The sequence below is a fragment of the Lissotriton vulgaris genome, chromosome 3_1 (genome assembly GCF_964263255.1).
Source record: "Lissotriton vulgaris chromosome 3_1, aLisVul1.2, whole genome shotgun sequence".
Taxonomy (NCBI): Eukaryota; Metazoa; Chordata; class Amphibia; order Caudata; family Salamandridae; genus Lissotriton; species Lissotriton vulgaris.
This window is the reverse complement of record NC_141689.1, coordinates 880978832-880996911: the sequence shown is the minus strand read 5'-3', so window position 1 is coordinate 880996911 and position 18080 is coordinate 880978832.

Below are 18080 nucleotides of genomic sequence, written 5' to 3'. Positions count from 1 at the left end.
ACCATGCACTATAGGTGCTCAGGGCATAGGTGCCACCAAGGCCTACCAGGGGCTGAAGCATAACTTTTGCCACCCCTGGCTGGTTCTTAAATTGACACAACTGACTGATCACTCAGCTTGGGCAAGTGGGTGTAATCACCCCTTGCTTAGATATAGTATACCTATATCTAAACCTATATCTGGACACATATAAACCTGTGAGTCACTCCTATGGAAGGCCTTATCAATCCTGGAGGCAGAGTGCGTGGTTTTATGTTAGATGGAGCTCTAGCATGAGCTGAGCCTGTCTGCAGCTGTCGGGAACAACTCCCTAAGCTGATCCGGGATAATGCCATACCATATACTCTTAAGTGCCTTATAATCCTCGCGGTTATATAGCAACTTTGGTTTGGCTTTATCAAAACATGTTGTGTAAGGTGTCATACGAATTGGAATACTACCCCCTCGCCAGTTCTGGCGACGGGGGTAGCATTCCACCCTTCTAGAGGGAGAAGACATGTTGCTTTACTGAAACGCGGTTGATTTAAAATGAGCCTCAGATCCACAAAATGGATGCCTCTGCCACAGACACGGGTCTGGCCTCCTGCTGCTGACCGAAACTCAGCAAATGGTGGCCTGGACAAAGGGTTTCCTGTTGCAGGGCGGTGTCAAACCACCCCAGACAGGAGATAGTGGATTGTAGCAGGGAGGTTTCAAAGAAACCAGACACTGCCTGGGGAGCACAAGGCTGCCCCCTGCATAATCGGGCCAAACCGGTTCTGGGGCACACCAGCCCCAGTCCCAGCGCGGCCTGGATCAAAGGAAAGGGGTGTAACTACCCCCTTCCTGGGTCCCACCCATAGGAGGGGACCTAGCAGGATGTCCAGCCCACCAGATTCGAATAAGAGTGGGAGCAGTGCCAATGCAACTCAGATCATCCTGAAGAAACATAAGAAACGAATTCTGGACCCTTCGACATCCTACTCAACGTAGAAGACTGAAGAATCTCCCTTGTGGTCAAGGAGTGACCACACTGTGCAAACAGGTACCAACCAGCACCTCGACCCTTGCTTTGTTGCAGTTCCCGCCCGAACTCGAGCGACAGAGATCGACGAGATCAAGCTTGCCTGAGACCCGTGGAGGCGACCGGAAGCGTGGGGCACGCCATCTTGAAAAGGCCACGAGACGCTGACCGTGCAGCCCACGAGTAACCCTCGAAGCTGTACACCGGGGTTTGAGAAGCCCCAACCCTGAGCTACACTTGCACCAAAGCTTCCCCCTCCACACTCGACGAGTGCTGCGTGGGGCCCTTCTGCTTGTGTTGGCTAGACGCGTTGGCCCGGTCACTTGCCAGCTGGCTTGTGGCCCCTGTGCCGACGAAAACTTGAAAACGACTTGCTTTTCTGGTTGCTCCAGATCTGCACCAGCTCCTGTGAAAAGGAGCCCCCATTCTGACCCTCCTGGTCTGAGTGAGAAGCAATCTCCCGGTTCTGCGTGGATTGCTTTTGCCAAGTGCTGTTTGCTGCAATCTTGAAGCCGACGGTGCTGACGGTGAGAGCCTGCATGGGACAGATCGTGACCTGCTCCTGGACATCACAGATGCCCCAGAGCCCACGTGACAGCGGAGAGAAGCCTCTCGACAACCATCTGATTGCGCCCGACATTGCCTGGTTCCTTCCTGGTTCCACCCTGGTCACTGCTGAGTGACCCAGACTCTGTCCCCTCTGCTTTCAGATTCATCTCGACTTCGATCCACCCTTGGATCACACCGGACACCGGACACTTCTGCTTCCCATCGCCTGCAGCTTCTCCAGCTCCAAGCACCAAGAACCTGCGTGTCAAAACCCGACGCCACTTCGACCCTGTGCACCCACTTCCTGTGGGTGAGGTAACATTGCAACGCCGGTGTCTCAACACTGGTACACACCTCTAGGGTCTGTGTCTTAAGTTTTGTTCCTCTAGGTTCAGCGGAAGTATCTTTAAACTAACTTTGTGTAACTTTTACGCACCATTGACATTGCATTGGTGCAAGCCGCACTTTACGTGCTGCACCCGAATCCCGCGGGCTTCTCCCGACTTCAGCATTGCTAGTCCTGACTGCTCCCAGCAATTCTCTAGGCCCTAGGCCTAACCACTGTTTGATTGGTATCTCTTATACCACTTTTTTAATATATGGTTTGAGTGGCCACCCGCCCTCATCCATAATTGTGCAACTTTATATGTTATACTGTGCTTTTGATTTAACGCTTGTGCCCCTTTGCTCATAAAGAGTACTGGGGATTAATTTAGAAATAAACACATATATTTTTATAATATATACTTGTGTGGTGTCCTTTCAGTTGATATTACAGGATTGTATGTGGTAAAACAGCTCGCTTAACACAACCTCTTAAGTTAAGCCTTTAAGGCTGCTTAGTCCATGCTACCCCTAGGATAGCTTGTCTAACAAGGTTGACTTACAACCAGACACCATAAGGGATTGTTTGGACTGATACAAGGTGGTTCCAGAATTGGAAACACCACATATCAGGCCAACTTCTCACATTGGTGCGCAGTGGTGCGGATTTGAGCTCGCTGTTGTTTTACCATTGCAATCTTTTTATCAAATTGAAAGATCACATCAAGTACCTTAGGTACATATAAATCAAAAGCTTAGCATATTAAGTTCTACTGAACTTAGTAGTTGTAGATAAAAGGGATTAGCACACCCTGACTACAACTCACTAGCAAGGTACAGTAGGAAAGCACTTAGTGTCGGTAAGTGCACCACTTACACCTCACTAGCAGCCATGTCTGACACAGGAGGAGCCTCAGGTTCTACCCCTGTGATAGTTGACCCCATCAAGGCAACTTCCAGATATGACAACCTTAGCCACAAAGCCTTGGGTGCCTTGTGCACAGCAAGGGGGCTAAAAAAGGGCAGAGGCCCTACCATTCCTTCCCTGATTGCTATCCTGGAAAAGGATGACTTAGATAAGGTGAGTCAGGCTCCCTTAGAGTCAGGAGAGGGACAGAATTCCCCTAAGAATGAGATTCTTCCAGAAGAAGAGGAGGAGGAAGAGGAAGAGGAAGAAGAAGGCTCAGATGTAGAGGAGCCTGAGAATCAGGATCAGAGGGTGACCCAGGAACAGGTTGGCAGGCTTAACCAGGCCAACTTGGACCTACATGGGAGTGGAGAGGGCCAGCACCTCCCCAGATCCCATAACTTAATTCTCCCAGGCAATAGAAGGAGGAGATCTTCATCATTTTTCTAGTGTCTCAAGAGAATCTCAAAGGGGAATGACTTCCCCCCAGAGGAAAGAGCATAGGGCCAGGATGAGGGCTGTCCAACTCCAAGTAGAGAGGGAAGAGATAGCCTTGGCTCAAGCTAAACTTGCCTTAGCAAGAGAAAGAAAATTGTGTGGCTTAGATGCCAGTGGTGGCAGCAAAGTTCCTAAAGAGAAAGACAGGGTCTATGATAATAGAAACCTGACAAAAATTGTGCCCCCCTACAAGGAAGGGGATGACATCCACAAATGGATGACTACTCTTGAGAGGGCCTGCATGGTACAGCAGGCCCCTGAGGATCAGTGGGCATCAATTCTATGGTACTCCTTTTCTGAGAAAGGGAGGGATAGGCTCCCCACTGTTAGACCTGAGGATGCCAAAAACTACTCTGTCCTGAAGAGTGCTCTTATTGAAGGGTTTGGCCTAACCACTGAGCAATACAGGTTGTTGTTCAGAGACACCCAAAAAGCACAGACTCAGGACTGGACTGATTTTGTAGATTGTGCCACTAAGGCTCTGGAGGGTTGGCTGCAGGGAAGTAAAGTCTCAGACTATACAGGATTGTACAATCTTATAATAAGAGAGCAGATCCTTAATAACTGTCAGAACCAGCTGCTGCATCAATACCTTATTGACTCTGATCTGACCTCTCCCCAAGAATTGGGAAAGAAGGCGAACAAATGGGTCAGAACAAGGATTAAGCAGAAACCCCAGAACCATGGTGGCCAGAAGAAAACAGACCAGAAGGGTGGGAATCAGAAAGATAAAGAAAAGGACCAGAAGTCTTCAGGCCCCCAAACTAGTAATAAGGAGGGTGGTTCCCAAAATGAAAAAAAGAAAAAGAAGAATGATGGCCCAAAGAAACTTTGGTGTAATACCTGCAAATCAGTTTCACACTGGGGCAGTGAATGCACTAAGAAAAATCCAGTTCCTACCACTGCAGCTCCTAAAGCACCTGCACCCCCTAGTACAGTCAGCAGTGGTAGTGCACAACCTAAGGGGTTAGTAGGGTTAACCTTGGGTACTGAGGTGGAATCTGGCCTAGTCAGAATCCCCACACAGGCAGTTCTCCTATATGATGTGGACTTATCTTTGACCACTGCAGTGAGCCCCAGTAACCTGGGCAAATATAGGCAGACTCCCTTAATCAATGAGAAACTGGCTCAGGCCTACAGGGACACTTGTGCCAGTGTCACTATGGTGACACCTGACTTTGTGGACCCTGGTCAGATTGTACTAGGTGAAAGTTACCTAGTGACCAATGCAAGCAACTCCACTACTTCACATAGTGTGGCTGTTGTGAACTTCTCCTGGGGAGGGGTAAATGGCCTAAAGAAAGTTGTTTTGAGTGCAGACCTCCCAGTAGACTGTCTGTTAGGCAATGATCTTGAAAGCTCAGTTTGGTCAGAAGTGAAGTACAGGACTCATGCAGAAATGCTAGGGATTTCAGCTCATTTCCTTGCAGTGACAAGGTCCCAGGCTAAGAAGTGCCTTCCTGAACCAGTGGTGGATCTTGAAACATTAGACCAACCACAACCCAAGAGAAGGAGCAAGAGGGTTAAGGCTGTGCCTTCCCACTTGCCCCAGGTTGAGGATCAAGTTTCACAGGAAACTGATTCTGCAGTCCAAGAGGAGACTGTCTCTGAGGAGCTTGAACCTGATCAGGTTGAGTTTCTGGGGACAGGGGGACCCTCAAGGGCAGACCTGGGGCAGGCCCAATTAGATTGCCCTTCACTTGAACCCCTCAGACAGCAAGCTGCTGCTGAGGCTGCAGGGAATGCTCAAGGTTCCCATAAAGTTTATTGGGATGATGGACTCCTTTACTCAGAGGCTAGAGACCCCAAGCCTGGCACCACCAGGAGGTTGGTTATACCTTTGAAGTTTAGGGGTTTCCTTCTCACCTTGGCCCATGATATTCCCCTTGCAGGACACTTAGGCCAGAACAAGACTTGGGACAGGCTTGTTCCACACTTTCACTGGCCTCACATGTCAGAAAATGTCAAGGAGTTTTGTCGCTCCTGTGTCACTTGCCAAGCCAGTGGTAAGTCAGGTGGCACAACAAAGGCCCCCCTGATACCACTACCTGTGGTGGGGGTACCCTTTGAAAGAGTTGGAATAGATATTGTGGATCCCATGGACCCTCAAACAGCATCCGGGCACAGATTTATACTGGTGGTAGTGGATCATGCCACCAGGTACCCAGAGGCAATTCCCCTGAGGACCACCACAGCACCTGTGGTGGCAAAAGCCCTCATTGCAGTTTTCTCAAGAGTGGGCTTTCCAAAGGAGGTTCTTTCAGACAGAGGTACCAACTTTATGTCTGGATACTTAAAAGCAATGTGGAAAGAGTGTGGAGTAAACTATAAGTTTACCACACCCTACCATCCACAGTGCAATGGGCTTGTTGAAAGGTTCAACAAGACCCTAAAGGGAATGATAAAAGGTCTATCAGAGAAGCTTAGGCGGAAATGGGACATCCTTTTACCCTGCTTGCTCTTTGCTTACAGAGAGGTCCCACAGAAGGGGGTTGGCTACAGCCCTTTTGAACTTTTGTTTGGCCACCCTGTGAGGGGTCCATTGTGTTTGGTGAAGGAAGGATGGGAGTTACCTCTCAAAAAGCCTAAGCTAGATATTGTGGACTATGTACTTGGTCTCCGCTCCAGGATGGCTGAATACATGGAGAGAGCATCCAAAAACCTTGAGGCCAGTCAAGAATTACAGAAAGCTTGGCATGACCAAAAGGCTGTTCTGGTTGAGTTCCAGCCAGGGCAGAAGGTGTGGGTGTTGGACCCAGTGGGCCCAGCAGCCCTCCAGGACAAATGGACTGGACCCTACCCTATCATTGAGAAAAAGGGAGAAGTCACCTATGTGGTTGACTTTGGCACCCCTAGGAGCCCCCACAGGGCGCTCCATGTAAACCGTTTGAAAGAATTTGTTGACAGGGAGGACATGAGTCTCCTCATAGCCACAGATGGGGAGCAGGAGGAAGAGAGTGACCCTCTCCCAGACCTGCTTTCCCAGAACCCTGATGATGGTTCAGTTGATGGAGTAGCCTTGGCAGGCAGCCTCACTGAGCAGCAACAAGTGGACTGCAGACAGGTGTTGCAGGCCCACAGACATATGTTTTCACTTACACCCAGTCAAACTAACTGGTGCACCCATAAGGTGGACACTGGTGACAGTCTGCCTGTGAAGAATAAGATCTACAGGCAACCTGACCATGTCAGGGATTGTATAAAGGCTGAGGTGCAAAAGATGTTGGCGCTTGGAGTGATTGAGCCATCAGAGAGCCCATGGGCTAGCCCAGTGGTCCTTGTGCCAAAACCTCATACCAAAGATGGAAAGAGAGGAATGAGGTTTTGTGTGGACTACAGAGGTCTCAATGCTGTCACTAGGACAGATGCACATCCCATTCCAAGAGCAGATGAGCTCATTGATAAATTGGCTTCTGCCAAGTTTCTGAGCACATTTGATTTGACAGCTGGCTACTGGCAGATCAGACTAGCTGAAGAGTCAAAAGCCAAAACAGCATTCTCTACCCCTAGTGGACATTATCAGTTTGTAGTAATGCCCTTTGGTTTGAAGAATGCACCTGCCACCTTCCAAAGGTTGGTGAATCAAGTCCTTGCTGGGTTGGATGACTTTTGCGCAGCATATCTAGATGATATTGCTGTCTTTAGCTCCACCTGGGAGGATCACCTGATCCACCTGAAGAAGGTTCTGGAGGCCCTGCAAAAGGCAGGCCTGACTATCAAGGCTACCAAGTGCCAGATAGGGCAGAGCAAGGTTGTGTACCTGGGCCACCTAGTAGGTGGGGGTTAGGTTCAACCATTGGAGAGCAAAATCCAGACCATACAGGACTGGGCTCCTCCAACTACCCAGACACAAGTCAGAGCCTTCTTGGGCCTGACTGGGTATTACAGAAAATTTGTAAAGAACTATGGGTCCACTGTGACACCATTGAATGACTTGACATCCAAGAAGATGCCCAAAAAGGTTCAGTGGACAGTTAGCTGTCAAAAGGCATTTGATGACCTGAAGAAGGCCATGTGCTCTGCACCTATCCTGAAGAGTCCTGACTACTCCAAACAGTTCATTGTACAGACAGATGCTTCTGAGTTGGGGGTGGGAGCTGTGCTTTCACAACTTAATCAAGATGGTCAAGACCAGCCCATTGCTTTTATTAGCAGAAGGCTGACCCCCAGGGAGAAACGTTGGTCAGCTATTGAGAGGGAGGCCTTTGCTGTGGTTTGGGCCCTGAAGAAGTTGAGGCCATACTTGTTTGGTACTCACTTCCTAATTCAGACAGACCATAAGCCCCTCCTGTGGCTAAATCAGATGAAGGGTGAAAATCCCAAACTGCCCAGGTGGTCAATTTCCCTAAAGGGGATGGACTTTACAGTGGAGCACCGCCCAGGGACTGACCATGGTAATGCAGATGGTCTCTCCAGGTACTTCCACTTAGAACATGAAGACTTATCTGGTCAAGGTTAAGTTTAATGTCCCTGCGTTTGGGGGGGGGGGGGTGTTGTGTAGGAGAGTAGGGTCTGCTATCCTATGGTCACCCCAATTTTTGCTTTTTGCTTCACTGGTTTTCGACTTACTGAGGCTGTGGGCCTGCTAAACAGACCCCCAGCCTGCTGTTCTCTCTCTAAATTTGTAAAACATGTGCTATAGGTACATACCACAATTGGAAATGGACTCCTTGTCAGCCCCTGTACCATGCACTATAGGTGCTCAGGGCATAGGTGCCACCAAGGCCTACCAGGGGCTGAAGCATAACTTTTGCCACCCCTGACTGGTTCTTAAATTGACACAACTGGCTGATCACTCAGCTGGGGCAAGTGGGTGCAATCACCCCTTGCTTAGATATAGTATACCTATATCTAAACCTATATCTGGACACATATAAACCTGTGAGTCACTCCTATGGAAGGCCTTATCAATCCTGGAGGCAGAGTGCGTGGTTTTATGTGAGATGGAGCTCTAGCATGAGCTGAGCCTGTCTGCAGCTGTCGGGAACAACTCCCTAAGATGATCCGGGATAATGCCATACCATATACTCTTAAGTGCCTTATAATCCTCGGGGTTATATAGCAACTTTGGTTTGGCTTTATCAAAACATGTCGTGTAAGGTGTCATACGAATTGGAATACTACCCCCTCGCCAGTTCTGGCGATGGGGGTAGCATTTCACCCTTCTAGAGGGAGAAGACATGTTGCTTTACTGAAACGCGGTTGATTTAAAATGAGCCTCAGATCCACAAAATGGATGCCTCTGCCACAGACACGGGTCTGGCCTCCTGCTGCTGACCGAAACTCAGCAAATGGTGGCCTGGACAAAGGGTTTCCTGTCGCAGGGCGGTGTCAAACCACCCCAGACAGGAGATAGTGGATTGTAGCAGGGAGGTTTCAAAGAAACCAGACACTGCCTGGGGAGCTCAAGGCTGCCCCTTGCATAATCCGGCCAAACCGGTTCTGGGGCACACCAGCCCCAGTCCCAGCGCGGCCTGGATCAAAGGAAAGGGGTGTAACTACCCCCTTCCTGGGTCCCACCCATAGGAGGGGACCTAGCAGGATGTCCAGCCCACCAGATTCGAATGAGAGTGGGAGCAGTGCCAATGCAACTCAGATCATCCTGAAGAAACATAAGAAACGAATTCTGGACCCTTCGACATCCTACTCAACGTAGAAGACTGAAGAATCTCCCTTGTGGTCAAGGAGTGACCACCCTGTGCAAACAGGTACCAACCAGCACCTCGACCCTTGCTTTGTTGCAGTTCCCGTCGGAACTCGAGCAACAGAGATCGACGAGATTAAGCTTGCCTGCCTTCCCCCAGCCCGATCCACAGTCCCTGCAGAGCTGAGACCCGTGGAGGCGACCGGAAGCGTGGGGCACGCCATCTTGAAAAGGTCATGAGACGCTGACCGTGCAGCCCACGAGTGACCCTCGAAGCTGTACACCGGGGTTTGAGAAGCCCCAACCCTGAGCTACACTTGAACCAAAGCTACCCCCTCCACACTCGACGAGTGCTGCGTGGGGCCCTTCTGCTTGTGTTGGCTCGACGCGTTGGCCCCCGGTCACTTGCCAGCTGGCTTGTGGCCCCTGTGCCAACGAAAACTTGAAAACGACTTGCTTTTCTGGTTGCTCCAGATCTGCACCAGCTCCTGTGAAAAGGAGCCCCCACTCTGACCCTCCTGGTCTGAGTGAGAAGCAATCTCCCGGTTCCGCATGGATTGCTTTTGCCAAGTGCTGTTTGCTGCAATCTTGAAGCCGACGGTGCTGACGGTGAGAGCCTGCGTGGCACAGATCGTGACCTGCTCCTGGACGTCGCAGATGCCCCAGAGCCCACGTGACAGCGGAGAGAAGCCTCTCGACAACCATCTGATTGCGCCCGACATTGCCTGGTTCCTTCCTGGTTCCACCCTGGTCACTGCTGAGTGATCCAGACTCTGTCCCCTCTGCTTTCAGATTCATCTCGACTTTGATCCACCCTTGGATCACACCGTACACTTCTGTTTCCCATCGCCTGCAGCTTCTCCAGCTCCAAGCACCAAGAACCTGCGTGTCAAAACCCGACGCCACTTCGACCCTGTGCACCCACTTCCTGTGGGTGAGGTAACATTGCAACGCCGGTGTCCCAACACTGGTACACACCTCTAGGGTCTGTGTCTTAAGTTTTGTTCCTCTAGGTTCAGCGGAAGTATCTTTAAACTAACTTTGTGTAACTTTTACGCACCATTGACATTGCATTGGTGCAAGCCGCACTTTACGTGCTGCACCCGAATCCCGCGGGCTTCTCACGACTTCAGCATTGCTAGTCCTGACTGCTCCCAGCAATTCTCTAGGCCCTAGGCCTAACCACTGTTTGATTGGTATCTCTTATACCACTTTTTAAATATATGGTTTGAGTGGCCACCCGCCCTCATCCATAATTGTGCAACTTTATATGTTATACTGTGCTTTTGATTTAACGCTTGTGCCCCTTTGCTCATAAAGAGTACTGGGGATTAATTTAGAAATAAACACATATATTTTTATAATATATACTTGTGTGGTGTCCTTTCAGTTGGTATTACAGGATTGTATGTGGTAAAACAGCTCGCTTAACACGACCTCTTAAGTTAAGCCTTTAAGGCTGCTTAGTCCATGCTACCCTAGGATAGCTTGTCTAACAAGGTTGACTTACAACCAGACACCATAAGGGATTGTTTGGACTGATACAAGGTGGTTCCAGAATTGGAAACACCACATATTAGGCCAACTTCTCACAGAAACTGATGGAACCAACAAAGGGGAAAACAAGAAGGAAGAGAATCACAAGTGAGAACCAAAACTTTAAGTAGAAGAGTCTAAAAGACCAATGTTGTGAAATGGTCTTCAGCGTTAACTAAAACGTTATAGGGGCCTGTCCTCTCTGACCTGGAGGTCACCTACAAATCCTTTGGTAGCTGGGGAGGCGTGTTTCAGACCTGAATCTGGAAGCTATTGTCCTCCATGACTCCATGATTGTAGTCTCCACTGCTCTGTTTTCCATCTCCTTTATGTGGTATGTCACCTGACTCTCTTATATAGTGTCTCTGCCTGAAACCAGACAGTTCGGCACCCTTAGCAGCCAAGGCAAAATCAAGAGCGTTCTGTTTTTCAGAAGAACAAATCTCTGGGTTTCTAGCTGATCTTAAATGAACTCTAACGATATGGAGGTGAAGTATGCAATCAATCTTCTCCAAGATTACTTATAGTCTGAACTTCTTGGATATTCAGTCTGATCCTGTTCATAGAGAATAGGATGCTGAAGAAGCGAGCAGTGCCCAATATTTCTCTAGGTACGCTCTTCCAATATGGGGGCTGGATGGATGTGTGTTTTATGGCTGCTATGTAAGCTGGAAAGCAGAGTACTGACCATTTCTTAGGTAGCCAGCTATTGCTTAGTTGTCACAGGCAAAGTAAGGACCAGTGTGTGTAATAGAGTTGCAACAGGAATAAAGGACTACCAAAGGAAGCTCGAAATTATACTCAAGTTCAGAGTCACCTTTTTTTTTTTACAAATACATTGTAATTGTCGTATCCCGAATTAAACTCATGAACTTGTCCACAGTCAGTATCAGCAAGGTGAATGGCGAGGGGCATACTTGCTTGATCAGGGAAGCGGTAATGGTTCACTAATAAGGACGGAAGAAGTGTCACACAGTTCAGGTAATTGCTCATGCAGATGTAGTACAACTCTTTTTGGTCATAAGGAATAGCGACTATAGGTAAATCCCCTCAGGAATCTGTGGGCACTTTAATGTTAATCCAACAAGAGGAATCCTAGGGTTCTGTCACTGTTGCTCTAAGAGGTGCAAGAAGCTGTTCTCACTGTACTCAGAATGATGACTCTAAGGGTAAGTTGCCGGCAGCGTGCTGTTGATCTACATGCGCCAGCTCTCTGGCCCATCCAAGCATTACCATACATGAGTCACACGACAGCTAAAGAGGTGGTAATTATTTGGGGGGGGGACTTTAACCTGGGACCATGCCCAGTTAGTAACCGTAATATATGTGGTATTCACAATGTGAGAGATAACCCCATCCCACATTTTAGACACTTAACCTTAGGTAGTTTCTTAAATGAAGACTTGTTTGTACTAGCCCTGGTACAAGCACATAAATTGCACAATGCAGAGATATCAATGGCCCCTACATTTCATGGGAGAGGTCATCAAACCATCATAGATTACATCCTGGTCTCCAATGGAGAGAGGATTATGGACACAGCATTTACCACACATACAAATGCACTGAGTGACCACTACCCACTCAGCATTTCTTTGCCACTGTCCCATAATCCAAAAAGCAGTCTCGGCACTATTTTAGCACAAAATAACATCTCACTGAGTAGGTTAAATGGATATGCGTTAAAATGGGGAAAAGTAGATACCAAAGCATTTACTAAGTCAGTGATAATAAAGGCCTTCCCCTCCATCATGAAATGCTTAGCTCCAGATACACCAGAATTAGAAGTTATTTCTAATTTTGGTATGATTATTAACGCTATAAATGAAGCTCTCTGGATTGAAATTAAACATAAATCAAAGAAGAGGAAGGGATGGTTTAACCATGAGTGCACGGCCGCCTATTCAAAATTAAAAACTGCTTTAAGGAAATCAGTTAGGATCCCTCATGAGATAATAAATCTTAGGAAACTATACAATACTGCATTAAAGAACAGGAAAGCAGAGATAAAGAATCAACTTTGGGACCAACTTCATGAAAGCTGCACCTATAAAAACAGTGTCGCTTTCTGGCAAGTGGTTAAGACCCCTTTTCTAGCTGACAATACTAACTATCCAAAATTAGAGGTGGCAATAGATGAAAAGGATTGGGTCCACCACTTCTCTAGGATGTTTGCGACTGACACAGAGGTTGTCAACCTACAGGAACCTAACTCTCAAGACCACATAGACACCCCCTATCCCATTGACCTAGAGTTTTTATTGGACCAGGTTGCTCTCGCTTTGAGAGCAAGTAAAAATAGGAAGGCACCGGGTCCAGACGGTGTACCCATTGATCTTTTTAAATCCGAGATGGACCTCTGGACCCCCCTTCTAACCAGAGTCCTAAACGCATCATGTGCAACAGGCCTTATGTAATCATGGTCCAAATCCATATTAGTTCCTATCTTTAAAAAAGGGGACCGGGGGTCGGTAACCTGCTATCGTCCAATCTCCCTTTAAACTCGCTTGGTAAGGTGGCGGGTCGAGTTATTCTTGAGCACTTGCAGGACTGGGCGGACGATGGCAGGATTATTTCAGATCTCCAGTACGGGTTCCGGCAGGGATTGGGGACCATTGATCAGGCCTTAAACCTGTCACTCTTGATAGACAAGTATGTCCACATCAAAAAGGAGACCTGTATTTGGTCTATGTGGACCTATCGTCCGCGTTCGATTGTGTCTCCCATTCCAAACTTTGGTCTTTACTGTTGGATATGGGGGTACCATCGAACCTGGTCAAGTTTTTAAAGGAACTCTACTCAAACGTGTCATCAAGGGTGCGTTACGGGTTGGGAGGAGAGCTAACAGCGGAGTTTGCAGTTGAGAAAGAGGTTAGGCAAGGCTGTGTCCTGGCCCCCTTTCTCTTTACATTGTATACCAACGGATTGGAAAGAGAGATGATTAAGGGGTGCCAGGAACTTCCTACAGTAAATCATCGCCCAATTCCCAAGTTACTCTACGCAGACGACAATGTTATACTAGCCCGTACCCCCCTTGAACTCCAAAAGGGTTTGAATAGATATTCCACATTTATGACAAGCCTTGACCTCAACATTAATATTAGTAAAACCTTTGTTATGAGGGCAGGTACTGGTCACAAACGTAAAATGAGGGATATCTACCTGAAGCAGGAAAAACTAGCGTCCACACAGAAATACCTGTATCTGGGCATAATGATAGATCACAAACTATCCTGGAAACCGGCCATAGAAACTAGGAAACTCCTTTTTATAAGAACCACTACAGCCCTTGTTAATTTTTCAAGGAAGCTGGGTAAGAGAGCTCCCCCCCAAATTAATCAAGATCTATAAAGCTAAATGCCTTTCTGTGGCATTATACGGGGCGGGTCTCTGGGGTTTTGTGCCCACGGATAGTATACAGATGGTTGAAAACATCTTCTAGAGGTACCTTCTCTCGGTCTCTAAGAGCACGAGCACCTTTTCCTGTCACATGGAGTTGGGACTTTCTCATGTGACGGACTTAGCAAAGGTTGAACCCCTTTTACTGTGGTGTCGAATTTGGACATCGGAAAAAGCAACCCTCACACAGTCAATACTATCTGATTGCTTAGCCATGGAGAACGTCCATAAATCTAAATGGTTGTCGTATGTAAAAAGGTTCCTTCATGATTTAGGCTGGGGCAAATTTTATTACGACCCCCCCTTGATTCATGAGGTCCCAAGGAAGGTACTACAGGCGAAATGTCTTGCACATCTTGAGGAACTGAGACTAACAAGTGAGGTCACGAAACCATCAGTTGTACACAGCCTGATGATCCAAACGACAGCCGCCATGCAGCCTTACCTCACTTATAACATCATGAGCTATGATCGCTTTCTTCTGGTTAGGTTTAGGTTGAACTTTTTCCATCGACTGGTTGCATTCCCAACTCGAAACAACTGGGCTAAAGATCTTCCGTTTTGTCCTTGTGACGACACCTCTAAACAGTCGACTCTGCATACAATTCTTTTTTGTAAGTTTCATAATGATTTCAGGAAAAACTGGCTTATTCCACTGCTACAGCAAACAGTTTATAGAAAATGTCGTCCGGCACTTCTGTTTTTGCAGCTCTTGGAGGGAGAATGGTCGGTCTATATAATAGTTAATTTCCTGAAGTGTATTGTTCGTCACCGAATGAATTTAGACTGAATTTACCCTCCTTGGGGTCTGTGCTATTTTAAATATAAAAAGGTGTTTTTTGTATTATAATGTTATACACTTGTAAATTTTAAACCTAATTTTTCTGGATGCTGTGAAGTACCTTAATTAAGCGACTGTAAATTGCAAATGAAAAAGTCTCTATTCTCACTTTATAAAAGAGAAAGTTCCCAAAATAATGTTTTTTTAACTGTATATTTGATGTTCTAATACCTGAAGATATACTTATTCAACTCCAGTTCTTCCACAAACGTTTTTAGGTTGTACAATACATATTCCTACGGACTGACACCTTAGAGATTGGTCTCATATTTTAAATTGTAAATATTTCATTTTTACCTCAAAGTATGCTTTTTTACTGTATAAAACTGTTTTATTGTATGCTTTTATGATTTTGCAACTTAAAATCGAAATAAAGCTTAATTGAATTGAATTGAATTGAGTCACACAATAAGACTTAAAGCAAAGAAGGCCGGCCAGACTCATTGAGGGATCCAGTAGCAGTGTAGCTTCCAACTTTATCGGCCAGAGTTAGTATTAGTGATGAGGAGAAGTTGCATTCTGATGTGAATGAGGTGGAAGAGGGTTGGCAGCTTGAACTTCTTCTCAGGTCAGTGAGACGAGAATGAGATACTGTTGCAGGAGAAGGACACGTGGGGAGAGGGCTTGGATCACAGGGCCTAAGGCGCCAGCACAATTGGAGTTTTTAGGTTTGATGGTCCTTTTACAGGGGCTGGTGTTTACACAGGAGAGTTCTCCTCAGTACTTCACAGCAGTGTTTGTGGTGAGCTGGACTTGGAAGGGGCCATGCCTATGAGGATGAAGAGCCCCTGGAGAACCGCCCCTTAACTTTGGCGCCTGGGGTCATTGTGTGGATTTTGGTCCAGCCCTTGCCCCCAACTTCGGTTGAGTGTAGACTTTCCTAGCCGAAACACCAAACTATTGACTAAAACTGCTCACACCCTCCGAAAATGTTTATTAACAAAAACAAAAATGAATCTTTGAATCACAGAAACGGGTATTAAGAGGTTCCTCCAGCACCCAGTGAGTGTAAAGGCGGCGCTGGTTGAAACCAACCTGTCTAGCTTTGGGTATTGGAGATTACAGAGAAGTGTACAGAATACTAAAAAGTGCACTAGAAGGCCCAATTATGATAGCAACGGCCAAGTTCTTGGGCCAGGTGTGGGTGATCCGGTGGACTGGGGGAAGGTATAGGTAACCGTATCGCCCGCACATGTTTGTGCTATCGTTTTATGAAAGCATGCTGTGTACCATGTTCCTCTTGATGAATTATAAATGAAAATGGAGTCTCTTTTTTAATTAATTGTAAAAGGAGTTGGTTAAATTATTATTATGTACACTATAGGCCTTATAAGGCTTGTTTTTAGATTTAGTCTTTCATTGTATTATTCATTATTTTAATATCGAGCATGTTATGTCCTTGTACAATCAAGTCTGTCGACCTATGATTATTGTTATGGTTGACCCGGTTTTACTATCGGATTGGGATAACTTTTGTGATTACTTTTAAATCGAAATAAAGTTTATAAACTGTAAAGGCTAAAATATACATACAAACAAGATAGATATATAGGTTTTCATATAAAGAGCTTCTTTGGGGAGCACATAGTCAGAACCGAAATAAAGACATCTTTAGCAGGTGCAGGGATAAAATATGCATAGTACACATGCGACTCTCAAAAAGATACAAAACATTTAACTATCGGAGCTGGGCAAGCGACTTAAGAATTTCTCACTTACATGTGAGTGAGGTTTTACATGTCAGAAGCACGACAGTCTGGTACATTAGTTAAATTTGCAATAAAATGGCAGCGGCGACTACAGTTAGGGTAAGGTAAATCCCATTCACAAAAAAATCACAAAGTATCATAAAAATGACTGTGCGCAAGGTTGCTGGTGTATATGATGAGAACATTTGTGCGGTGAGCTATACTCCATCAATCAGTCATAAAGTTGTTTTTATATCAGCTGAGTCAAAGCATGCCAAAATGTCTTCTCAAGCAAACTCTATACAGCGTAATTTATGAACAAAATGTTTCGAAATGAAATTCGTTTTTTTTAACATAAACAGAAGTGCCCAATTTAAGGGGCAAAATGAACTCCTGGATTGCTTATTGCATCCAAGCTTGTGCCCAGGTGACTTTCTATGTGTAAAACAGGGTGAAGGAGGAATACTAATTGTTCTGAATAGTCTAGTTGGGTGTACTGCTTGCCACTCTGCGTGGGAGGGTTGTTCAATCTACCTAGCTAATATAGAGAAAGACGCCATGCCCTGTGGGCCAAAGGGAGAAGAAGCAGTACCCATGATTATGCATAGACTGGTTGGGCGGTTGTAGTGTATTTAATTCATTTATGTGTGACATTAATGCAAACAGAAAAGGACATTTTTTGATCAACCACAACAAAAAATAAAGGTTGGGTTCATCAGACTGTGTACCCGCCTTGCGTCCTGGGGCGTGCCCGTAGTATCTTCCACCTTGTGCCTCTTGTTCAATATCCTTGTAGGCCCCAAATTTAAGAATTACGCATAGACCCATTTCCAGTTAGACAACAAACTGGACAACACAACCAACATGCCTTCAAGTCAAATCTGTCTGTCTGCACTCTAACCTACTCGGAGGCCTCGAACCGCCTATTCCATTTTTGAAAGAAGGAAGCTTGTGGTACACTCCTCAACTACAAACGTGTGTTTGATCAAGTCAACGCTGTAGTCAAGAGTATCATTTTCCAACTCTGGTTAAAGTGAAAAATTGTCTTCCTTCTCGAAACCAATCATAGAATTCAGCTATGATGAGCTTTGGTCTAAGGGCACCAGGATCACTGCAAGATCATTTACATCGACTGTGATGTTGTACTCGTTCTAGTAGTTGGGATGGGAGGAGTTTCGGGGTTGGAGGAAGAGGAGGGGCAGTAACAGGAAAGGGGCAGTTAGAGTAGGGACAGGGGCACGAGAAGAGGTATAGAATAAAGCTCTTGAAACTACATACATTAGTCTGTCATCATTCACCCCACGACATGACATCGACCTCCCAAAGAATCACATTGCCAGGGACCAAACTCTACAAACATAACTACATCAAAGCCACCCTGAAGGCACTCCACTGTTTGAAGAGTCGAGGACCTAGACAGTGGAACGCTCTCATCTCGGAAACGTCTGAAAATTGATGTTTTCATACTTGCTTTCAACTGAAGTTTCATGTATCAGGATTCATGACTCTTGATCATTGGGTGCGGTTACTAGCCCACCTAATGCGACTTTAGCATCTACTTTTTCTGCGTTGTGCCTGCTTGCCTCCGTAGCATTCCAGCACAAAGAAGTAGGCAAACGAGTACTCATAGGGCTTTACAAAATATCTAAATAAGTAATACAAATGTCATGTTTGATCCCCAAGCCTATTCG